Below are 11,204 nucleotides of genomic sequence, written 5' to 3'. Positions count from 1 at the left end.
TTCATTCATTCATGCATCAAGCGCACAAGATTCTTTCTCGTGTCATGTAGCCACCACCATCAATGAAAGACGCAAGCGATATTCTTTTCTCCTTTTCTTTGAAAACTTCATTGCATTCCATGGGCTGTAGGCATTTGGGCGACCTTTATCTTTCTCTCTCTCTTCATGAACCACAATCGTGTGCTATCTTGCTTTGAAAATCTAATAAATTGCCAATCATACTTTACAAAAGATATATCAAATGAAGTACAAAGGCAAAGAGATACCTTGATTCAAAGCATAAAATATGAAGAACACTTTGTTGATTTTGCTAATTTTGGTGCCAAAATTAGAGGTTGTCACCACATAGTGACTCCATTGAACTGATAAGTTGAAGAAGAAGGCATTCTTTTGGGATGCAACGACTCATAAAATCTTTGAAGAGTTAAAGAGAATGCCTACTTCCACCCTAATTTTGGTATGCCCTAATTTCACCAAGCCTTTCACTACTAGAGCGGATGCATGTGGAAGAGGGATTGATGCTGTGACACGAAGTTGGGGTTTGGACTTCGGTCACTTCTCAGAATCAAAACACACTTGTATGAAACCTCACAGCCTCCTCACCTCTCTTTCTCTCCCTAGATTAGGATAAAGATATACACATCAAAGGTGAGATCATAATTCATGGAAGGAAAGATGAAAGGCTCCGGAGAAGCAAGAATTTCTGCCAGTCTTGCAGCTCCAAACAAAAGGGCGATTCTTTGTTGGAAGAAAATCTTCCGACTCAGGATTATGTGAACGGAAACATACGGGGAATATTGGTAAGGTTCATCCGTTCGAATTGGGCGATTTGGACGGAACATATTAAAGAAAATGAATATGGCAATCACTTACAAGAGGATAAGACACATGGGGTTTGCCTTTTGATAAGGGATTAGGAGGAATTAATCATGATTAAGAAGAAAGAATGGCCAAAAAGCTATAAAAACAGAGATACACAGAGAATTGCAGTTTTAAATCCATAAAGGATGTGCAAGAGAGGATTATATAGATGCGTAGAGCTTGAAGAGAGCTTCGCGCCTATATAAAAACTTTCAAAAACGGGCAACCGAGCGAAAAGTTATGAGCATTTTACTGCAAGACTATAAAACTGCCAAAATTCTATAAAAACAGAGATACACAGAGAATTGCAATTTTAAATCCATATAGGCTGTGCAAGAGATGATTAGATAGATGCGTAGAGCTTGAAGAGAGCTTCGCGCCCATATAAAAACTTTCAAAAACGGACAACCGAGCGAAAAGTTATGAGCATTTTACTACAAGACTATAAAACTGCCAAAATTCGCCTAGAAATTAGCAACTTTGGGAGAAATTCTAATCATCAATGAAGTAAGTGATTAAGAAATTAGTTACATGAGTGAAAAGAGCATAGAAAGAGCTTCCTAGCCATATGATCAATTTAAGAAAACAATACCCGAGTGATGAGTAATTACCGGTTAAAATTTGGGTATTGGACCACAAAAAACTGCACTTCTCTCTCTTTGAATGAAACCTCAATTTTCACATAGCCTCTTGCCTTTCATCTCCTTCATGATTCAAGCTAGAGGGTAAGGGTTAACATTGCTCAGCGGACAATCGTGAAGATTTACCTATGGTCCCCAAAGTCTTTCCACATGCTCATTACCGCTAAAACCATTGGAACCTCCAAAGGAGGGCGGCAATAAGGCAAGGGCTACCTTGAGAAGTCACAGGCCCGCCAAGATAATAACTCCTTATCCCCCTTATCATGAATCATCAAAGAGGTCCAAAATTGGGTTAAGCATGAGGAGCTAATGCTAAATGAGACATTCATATGTAAAGAGAGTGTTTGAATAAGGGTTTGAAAGATAAGAGAATGGCAATGACACAAAATGCTCAATTGAGGAGGCTCATTCCTTGATTTGAAAGGGAGAGGAGGGCTCCTTTTATAGGTGGAGAATCACCCTCTCTTCCATTGTTACAAATTACAACATAAAAAACTTCAACCCTTCAGTGACATAAGGGTAGATGTCACCATCAATTGTCCTCTTAGGCTAAGTCTTCTATTGATTATTAAATTGAAGACTTTTTGACTTTGAGGGTGTGATGAGATAATAGCCAAGCCTAAGTGGCATGTAGGTGGAGATCCCACTTACACATGGCGGAATTCTCCTCTTCCATGTAGGCATTCTAGAAGAATCTTTCCCAATTAAGCACCTACACACACTCCTCCACATGCCTTCCACACTCCCCAACTTGTAGCCTTATGGTGAATACCATATTAATAATACAATTAAAATCCATGTGAGCATGAAGGCCCACTTTTATTTTCCACATCACTAGCCCATCTACCATACCAAAGTATTTATCAAGCATACTTGTGGCATTTACAATGTGTGCACCCTAAATCAAGTAAAACCATTATATTTGAAGATAGAATGCTGTTATCGGGGTAGCCGCCAAGCCGCCGCATCACCACGCCGTTATTCTATTGTGGGCGCCGCAATCTTCTTGGACAAGCTTCCACCTTATTACCATTGCGAAACCATCAAAATATGCACAAAATTGACAATGAAAGATATCAATTTTTCACGTCACATCTTTCCCCCCCCAGCAGATCCTCGATGCTTGTCTGGGGGGTCTGCTGGCCATGGTGCTCGAGGGTAGAATATCTTTAGCCGGTACTCATTGGCACGTCCGGGAACCTCCTGGCCACTTGCATCCTCTAGAAGATAGGTGTTATTTTTGAACTTTTGCTTTATCCTGAAGGGGCCTTCCCAGTGTCGAAGAAGCTTCTTATCTAGCCGTTTCTCCACACGACCATCATACCTCATGACTAAGCTTCCTTGCTTGAGTTCTGGCTTCTTCTTCTTCTTCGTGAGAGTGTCATGCCTTGCCTTGCGCCGTTGTTGTGCAGCCTCCAAATTTTGAAGTGCCTGAAGTCGCCTCTCATCCAAGATCTCCAGTTGTGCTAGGCGTTGGGCATGTGTTTCTTCTTCATTATTCAAGCGTGCAAAAGATGTGCGAAGGCTTGTGATTTTCAATTCTATTGGTAAAATAGCCTCCATTCCATAAACTAACTGAAAAGGTGTGAAACCAAGAGAGAGTTTGTGAGTTGTCCTATAGGCCCATAGGACCTCTGGCAAATGCACATCCCACTTTCTCTTCATAGCATCCACTAGCTTAGACAAAGATCCACAAAGCAGTCCATTAGTTTTTTCTACTAAACCATTGCATTGGGGGTAATAGGGAGTTGACATAGCATGCTTTATTTTTAATTTCTGCACCAAAGCTTCAATCAAGTCATTCCTGAAAGACCTCCCCCCATCCGTAAGGATTTCTAATGGACACCCAAAACGGGCACATATGTATTCCCTGAGAAAGGATGCCACAGCCACTGCTTTATTATTGACCATTGCCTTTGCTGCTGCCCACCTTGTTGCATAATCTGTGGCCACCAATATGTAATACTTCCCATGTGAGGAACGAGGAAGTGGGCCCACAAAATCTAATCCCCACCTTTCAAATGGACCATATGCTGGGATAGGGTTTAAGGGTCCGGGAACCAATTGCTTGTGCCCATATGCCTGGCATACTTCACAGCTTCTGCACCACTCATGGACATCTTTGCTGAGTCGAGGCCAATAATACCCTGTGTTAAGGATCCTCCGAGTTGTGCTGGCTGAGGCAAAGTGACCTGAACATTCATGACATAATTCCATAATCCTTTTAGACTCCTCTAGGCTCACTACCCTCCTAAGAATCTTATCCTTACCTTGCTTGTAAAGAACATCCCCTAGAATTGTGTAAGGATGAGCTTTTCTGGTAAGCCTTTGCTTCTGTTGAGGATTCAATCCAGGAGGGAAGTATCCTGTATCTAAATAGTGTTGAACATCTTGGAGCTCAGGCCAACCTGTATCCATTAATGCAAGAGTAGCTTCTTTGAAAGAAGCCAAGGTTTTAGTAACCCATTCATCAGCCTTTTGATTATCCTTCCTGTTAACATGCACAAATTTACAAAACTCAAAAGCTTCTTTCAACTCCATTGCCCTTTTATACAATTCTTGAAGATTAGGACTCCTTGCCTTATACTCTCCTTTCATTTGTCGGATGACCAATTGTGAATCCCCTTTAACCTCTACCTCTTCAATTCCATCTTTTATGCAATCTTCTAATCCCCAAATTAATGCATTATACTCGGCCACATTATTTGATATAGCCTTTGGAAATTCCCTACCCTTGGCCCATACCTCTTTTCCTTCTGGATCGAATAAAACTATCCCCCCAGCCCCACATTGCCTGGAAGGGCTAAAGGCTCCATCAAAATGCATAGTGAAAGCAGTTGGTGGCGTTTCCAAATCTTCATATACCTCTTCCTTTGCTCCTATTTCTTCTTCCTCTTCCTTCCTGGTAAGCAAATCTGCAAGAGAGGCCCTAGTGGTGTTTTCTGTAATAAAAGTGAAAGAGAATTCTTGAAGCTCGCAAATCCACTTTGCAAACTTCCCTCCTGCAGGATTGGGTTTGCGGACCAAGAATTGTAAAGAAGGTTGAGATGTGAGGAAGAAAAAAGGGCGAGGTAACAAGTATGACCGGAACTTCTTTACTGCAAAAACAAGAGACAAACCACCTTTCTCCATTTCACCATACCTCTCCTCGGCATCAGTGAGTTGTCGGCTTGCATAATACACTGGTTGCATACGCCCTTGCTCTCCCTTTTGCAAGAGAATAGCACCCACTGAATGTGACGAGACACTTGGGTTCACATAAAAGTCCTCCCCCCACCTAGGAGGCTGCACAATTGGACTTTGACTCATGCATTCCTTGAGCAAACAAAAAGATTGAATTTGATCGGGCCCCCATTGGAAAGAAACATTCTTCTTTGTTAACAGATTTATAGGATACATCTTTTCAGAGAACATGTCAACAAAGCGTTGGTAATACTTTGTTTTACCCAAAATCCTCCTTACCTCCCTTACATTGGTAGGTGGTGGGAGGGCCAGAATTGCCTGCACCTTCTCAGGATCCATCTCTATGCCTTCTTCTGAGATAACATGTCCCAAGAGAACCACCTTCCTTCGTGCCAAGCGGCATTTTCCAGGATTAAGACACCCTTTTGCATCATCAATACTTTGCAAGGCCAACCTCAACTTTTCCAAGTGATCCATGCGGCTTGAGTAAATGCAAAAATCATCCAGAAAGACCCTTATAAACTTCCCCAAGTAAGGTGCAAATACCTGACTCATGAAGCGTTGAAAAGTTGCTGGTGCATTGGTCAAGCCAAATGGCATCACCCTATAGGCGTACACTCCCCAAGGGGTGATAAATGAGGTTTTCCTTTGATCTTCTTCACAAATTCGGATTTGAAAGTATCCAAAGTATCCATCACACACTGAATACAACTCATGACCTGCAACTTGATCCAAAATCTCATCCTGAAAGGGTAGAGGGTAATAATCCCTCTTTGTGCATGCATTCAGAGAGTGAAAGTCCACACACACACGCCATTTTCCACCCTTTTTGGGAGTGACTACAACTCGGGAAATCCATTCTGAATTCTCTACTGGAAAAATAAATCCAGCTTCAAGCAAATTTGTTACCTCCTTCTTCAGCACCTCTGCTTGCACTACTCCCAAACGCCTTAGTCGCTGTACCACTGGCTTACTTTGGGGCTTGAGATCAATCTTGTGCTCTACTAAGGTAACTTGGCGTACTTGTGAGTAGCTGTTTGCAAAAAGGTTAGGAAATCCATCTAACATTTTTAAGTAATCCTCCCTTTCAGTACCTGCTATGGACTCATCAAGAAGAAGTTCATTCTGTTGGTGAAGACTAGTGAGGTCCACATCTCCTTTCTTGCACATGGTTGAAGAAGCTTCCCCTTCCAAGGCTCCATTGTCTTCAGCATCCCCTCGATCCCTTCCTAGGGAAAGACCAAATGCAACTCCCTCCACCTCTCCTTCTGAGATGGAATCCTCGGAGCTACCACTTGTCTCTTCTTCATCGGATGACTCTGACTCTGAACTTTCAGAAGTTGAAGGTTCACCTCTTACCACCTTCTTGCGACGACTCTTGATGTTGTAGTGGACCTTCTTATTCTCACCTTGTAGAATAAGATCACCTGTCTCCCACTTTTGAATTGCCTTCACTTGGCGAAGCCATGGCCTACCCAATATCAATGGGTAAGCCCTAGCATCAGGCTTTGTAGGAATGACCTGAAAAGTTGTAGGCACAGAAATACCGCATACATCCACTCCCAAATTCCTGACAATTCCTAAGGTTTTCACCCTAGTATTATCAGCAAGTTTGATGCGATAGGGAGAGTTGGTAGAAGACAACTTTAAATCAGCATCTTTCATTGTTTTTTCACTCATGACATTGATTGATGCACCTCCATCAATGTATGCATTAGAAATTGTTTGCCCCTCAATGATGACATCAATCACAGGCACATCATCTCCTACATCAATATCCACCTTCTGAACCATAGGAGTCCCATTATCCCTCTTCTTCTTTTTCTTAGATTCCCTTGTGCTAGCCAGCTTACCCCATTCCTTTCTGAGCTTGGGAGAGAGTGCCAAAAGCTGCCCAAATGTGATTTGTGCCGTTTTCTCCCTAAGATCTGTCAAGAGGTCATAACTAAGAGATCCTTGTCCAAGAGGAAAATCAGATTGTCCAATTTTTCTCCTAGATGACTTCTTCTTCTTCTTATTTTTCTCCTCTTCTTCAGATTTATCTTCTTGTTCTTCTTCTTCCCGACTCCTAGTTTTACGACCCCTTTTTGCCATTAATGGCATCAATGTTTCCTCTTCTTCTTCTGAGCATGTTTCCTCTAAAAGTGCTAAACTTTTATCCTCACTTTTCCTCAACTTTGGACACTCAGTACGATAGTGCCCCTTCTCTTGACATTCATAGCATGTGACACTACTTCTATCCCTAGGTTTATCCTCAGCTCGTGGAACCCTAGGTGGCCTTGCATTGACTAAGTGTAACTTCAAATCAGCAAATTCTGCCATAAGTTGTGCAATGTTATGATCCAAGGATGGAGCTTGTACTTGAGATGTTGAGGCTATCTCTACTCGTGGTGGGGTTGGCACACTTGGAGAAGATTGGAATGTGGACTCAATATGAAGAGTGGCCTCCTTCTTCAAAGCAATACGAAGGGCCTCTTTAAAACTAGTGGGATCTTTGCTAAGAACTTTTCCATGCAAGCGGGGATCCAAAGCCCTGATAAACTTGCTCATCTTAAGGTGCTCCATTGCTAAAGAACTCTTTGAATCTTCCATAGAAGGTGAAGAAGAAGAAGCAACAACATGTAAAGCAGCTTGTTGATATTTGATGAATAAGGCTTCATACCTAACTGAAAAGGCAGAAACTGACTCTCCATCCTTTTGGAAAATTTGATCCAATTGCAATAGTAAAGCATTTGGCGACTCCACTGTCCCAAATCTCTCCTTCATTGCTTTGGTCAACCTTTCCCAATCATTCTTGGACTCTTCTGGCAAAGCCTCATGCCAAGTTAAGGCTATACCCTCCAAGAAATCTGGAAGTATTTCTGCCCTCTCCTTCATAGACCAACCCGTCAAGCGACATGCTCGGTTAAACTCTCGGAGATAACTCCCCGGGTCTTCTCCTTCCGATCCACGGAACACCGGAATGTTGAACATCTTGCACCAAAAGATGAGTAGTGACAAGGGAAATTTACTTGTTTCAAAACAACTTTCCTTTAATCATGCAGGACCTTGAGGTTAAAATAGAATAATTCTAAGTAAAACCTGCCCGCCGCCTCCACCAAAAGATGTGACACGAAGTTGGGGTTTGGACTTCGATCACTTCTCAGAATCAAAACACACTTGTATGAAACCTCACAGCCTCCTCACCTCTCTTTCTCTCCCTAGATTAGGATAAAGATATACACATCAAAGGTGAGATCATAATTCATGGAAGGAAAGATGAAAGGCTTCGGAGAAGCAAGAATTTCTGCCAGTCTTGCAGCTCCAAACAAAAGGGCGATTCTTTGTTGGAAGAAAATCTTCCGACTCAGGATTATGTGAACGGAAACATACGGGGAATATTGGTAAGGTTCATCCGTTCGAATTGGGCGATTTGGACGGAACATATTAAAGAAAATGAATATGGCAATCACTTACAAGAGGATAAGACACATGGGGTTTGCCTTTTGATAAGGGATTAGGAGGAATTAATCATGATTAAGAAGAAAGAATGGCCAAAAAGCTATAAAAACAGAGATACACAGAGAATTGCAGTTTTAAATCTATAAAGGCTGTGCAAGAGAGGATTATATAGATGCGTAGAGCTTGAAGAGAGCTTCGCGCCTATATAAAAACTTTCAAAAACGGGCAACCGAGCGAAAAGTTATGAGCATTTTACTGCAAGACTATAAAACTGCCAAAATTCTATAAAAACAGAGATACACAGAGAATTGCAATTTTAAATCCATATAGGCTGTGCAAGAGATGATTAGATAGATGCGTAGAGCTTGAAGAGAGCTTCGCGTCCATATAAAAACTTTCAAAAACGGACAACCGAGCGAAAAGTTATGAGCATTTTACTACAAGACTATAAAACTGCCAAAATTCGCCTAGAAATTAGCAACTTTGGGAGAAATTCTAATCATCAATGAAGTAAGTGATTAAGAAATTAGTTACATGAGTGAAAAGAGCATAGAAAGAGCTTCCTAGCCATATGATCAATTTAAGAAAACAATACCCGAGTGATGAGTAATTACCGGTTGAAATTTGGGTATTGGACCACAAAAAACTGCACTTCTCTCTCTTTGAATGAAACCTCAATTTTCACATAGCCTCTTGCCTTTCATCTCCTTCATGATTCAAGCTAGAGGGTAAGGGTTAACATTGCTCAGCGGACAATCGTGAAGATTTACCTATGGTCCCCAAAGTCTTTCCACATGCTCATTACCGCTAAAACCATTGGTACCTCCAAAGGAGGGCGGCAATAAGGCAAGGGCTACCTTGAGAAGTCACAGGCCCGCCAAGATAATAACTCCTTATCCCCCTTATCATGAATCATCAAAGAGGTCCAAAATTGGGTTAAGCATGAGGAGCTAATGCTAAATGAGACATTCATATGTAAAGAGAGTGTTTGAATAAGGGTTTGAAAGATAAGAGAATGGCAATGACACAAAATGCTCAATTGAGGAGGCTCATTCCTTGATTTGAAAGGGAGAGGAGGGCTCCTTTTATAGGTGGAGAATCACCCTCTCTTCCATTGTTACAAATTACAACATAAAAAACTTCAACCCTTCAGTGACATAAGGGTAGATGTCACCATCAATTGTCCTCTTAGGCTAAGTCTTCTATTGATTATTAAATTGAAGACTTTTTGACTTTGAGGGTGTGATGAGATAATAGCCAAGCCTAAGTGGCATGTAGGTGGAGATCCCACTTACACATGGCAGAATTCTCCTCTTCCATGTAGGCATTCTAGAAGAATCTTTCCCAATTATGCACCTACACACACTCCTCCACATGCCTTCCACACTCCCCAACTTGTAGCCTTATGGTGAATACCATATTAATAATACAATTAAAATCCATGTGAGCATGAAGGCCCACTTTTATTTTCCACATCACTAGCCCATCTACCATACCAAAGTATTTATCAAGCATACTTGTGGCATTTACAATGTGTGCACCCTAAATCAAGTAAAACCATTATATTTGAAGATAGAATGCTGTTATCGGGGTAGCCGCCAAGCCGCCGCATCACCACGCCGTTATTCTATTGTGGGCGCCGCAATCTTCTTGGACAAGCTTCCACCTTATTACCATTGCGAAACCATCAAAATATGCACAAAATTGACAATGAAAGATATCAATTTTTCACGTCACAATGCCATGTTATATTAAGGCCACCGGGGTAATTTCTTTTGAAAGCCGTAAACTTGATTACAAAGAGAAAGAGATGCACATTTATAATCAAGAAATGAGTGTTATATTACATGCGATCAAGAAATAGAATCACGAGTCTCTATGGGAGCAAGTTTTATGTGAGAAGTGACCATAGGGTTCTCAAGTATTTCCTTTCTCAACCAAATCTCTCACTTAAGCAAAGGAGATGGTTGCTAGCCCTTCAAAATTATGATCTTAAGATCACTTATACAAAGGGGAAGGATAATGTGGTGATTGATTCACTCGCAAGAATGTGGGCTTGTACATTGCTTACCATCACAAAAGTGCATAAAGATTGGATAGAAGACATCCAAGAAGAGTATATGTTGCATGAGGAGACTTCATATATGATGTAGGAAGTACAGCTTGGTACTTGAGGCTCGTGTCAGGGAACGGTGGGGTCTAGTAAAGGTGGGGTGCCATCCAGTGGTGCAGAGATACTGCAGCGCCTAGCTTGAGAGGAGGGGGAGATAAGGGTAGGGGCAGACACCATCTAGTAAGGATAACTCAATGAGGTCAGATGGGGCTGAGGCAGGGAAACCATATTGAAGTAATAGGCTCCAAGTGGTTAGGATGGCTTGCATAGGGAGTGGAAGGGCAGTTCAAAGAAGTCATGAAGTGTTGGAAAGTGATCAATACATGGAAGAAAAAATGGGGAATGAGGTTTAGGGTATCGAGGGGGATCTTGGAGAGAGCATAAGTGAATTGTTGGTGGGAGAGGGACTCCTCTATATAAATATCATGCTAGAGGAGGTTGAGGCGGATGGCTCGATACTACAAGTCAAGGAGTTGTCTAGGGGTTTGAGGGGGGAATGCCAAAATAGGGAGCTCAATTTGAGTCTCCATAAGTGTGTCCACCTTATGATTGATCAAGCTAGATGAAGGGGTTGATGGGGTGGTTGTTGGCTGGGCAGCCCGGGCCTCTAACTCTTTGAGTTGTTCATGTAGGTGATGGAGGGTGGCTTTTGTGTCAAGTCACAGTGCCTTGCAAAATCCTCGGTTGTGTGGGCAAGAGCTTCCTCTACAGTTTGGGCCCGGCTCATTGCCTCTTGATGTAGTCCGTCTATGACGGTCAGCTCTTTGTGGGCTATTGCAGTCGTTGCATGGGCTTGGTTAACCTGTTGCTTGCTGAAGCTCAATAATTTTGGAAATGGCCGTGCCCAACTATTCTTTTTGTTGATCAAACTTTGTCTGGAGGTCCATAAACCGCACATTTGTCTAGTATAACTTCTTAGACATTGCGTGCTCTTGGGCTTTGGCTAATAACATTTCCCTCTGTGA

The sequence above is a fragment of the Cibotium barometz genome, chromosome 8 (assembly GCF_041138505.1).
Source record: "Cibotium barometz isolate CiBa-2024 chromosome 8, ASM4113850v1, whole genome shotgun sequence".
Lineage (NCBI taxonomy): Eukaryota > Viridiplantae > Streptophyta > Polypodiopsida > Cyatheales > Cibotiaceae > Cibotium > Cibotium barometz.
The sequence above is the reverse complement of the archived record's forward strand: the minus strand, read 5'-3'. Positions refer to the sequence as shown.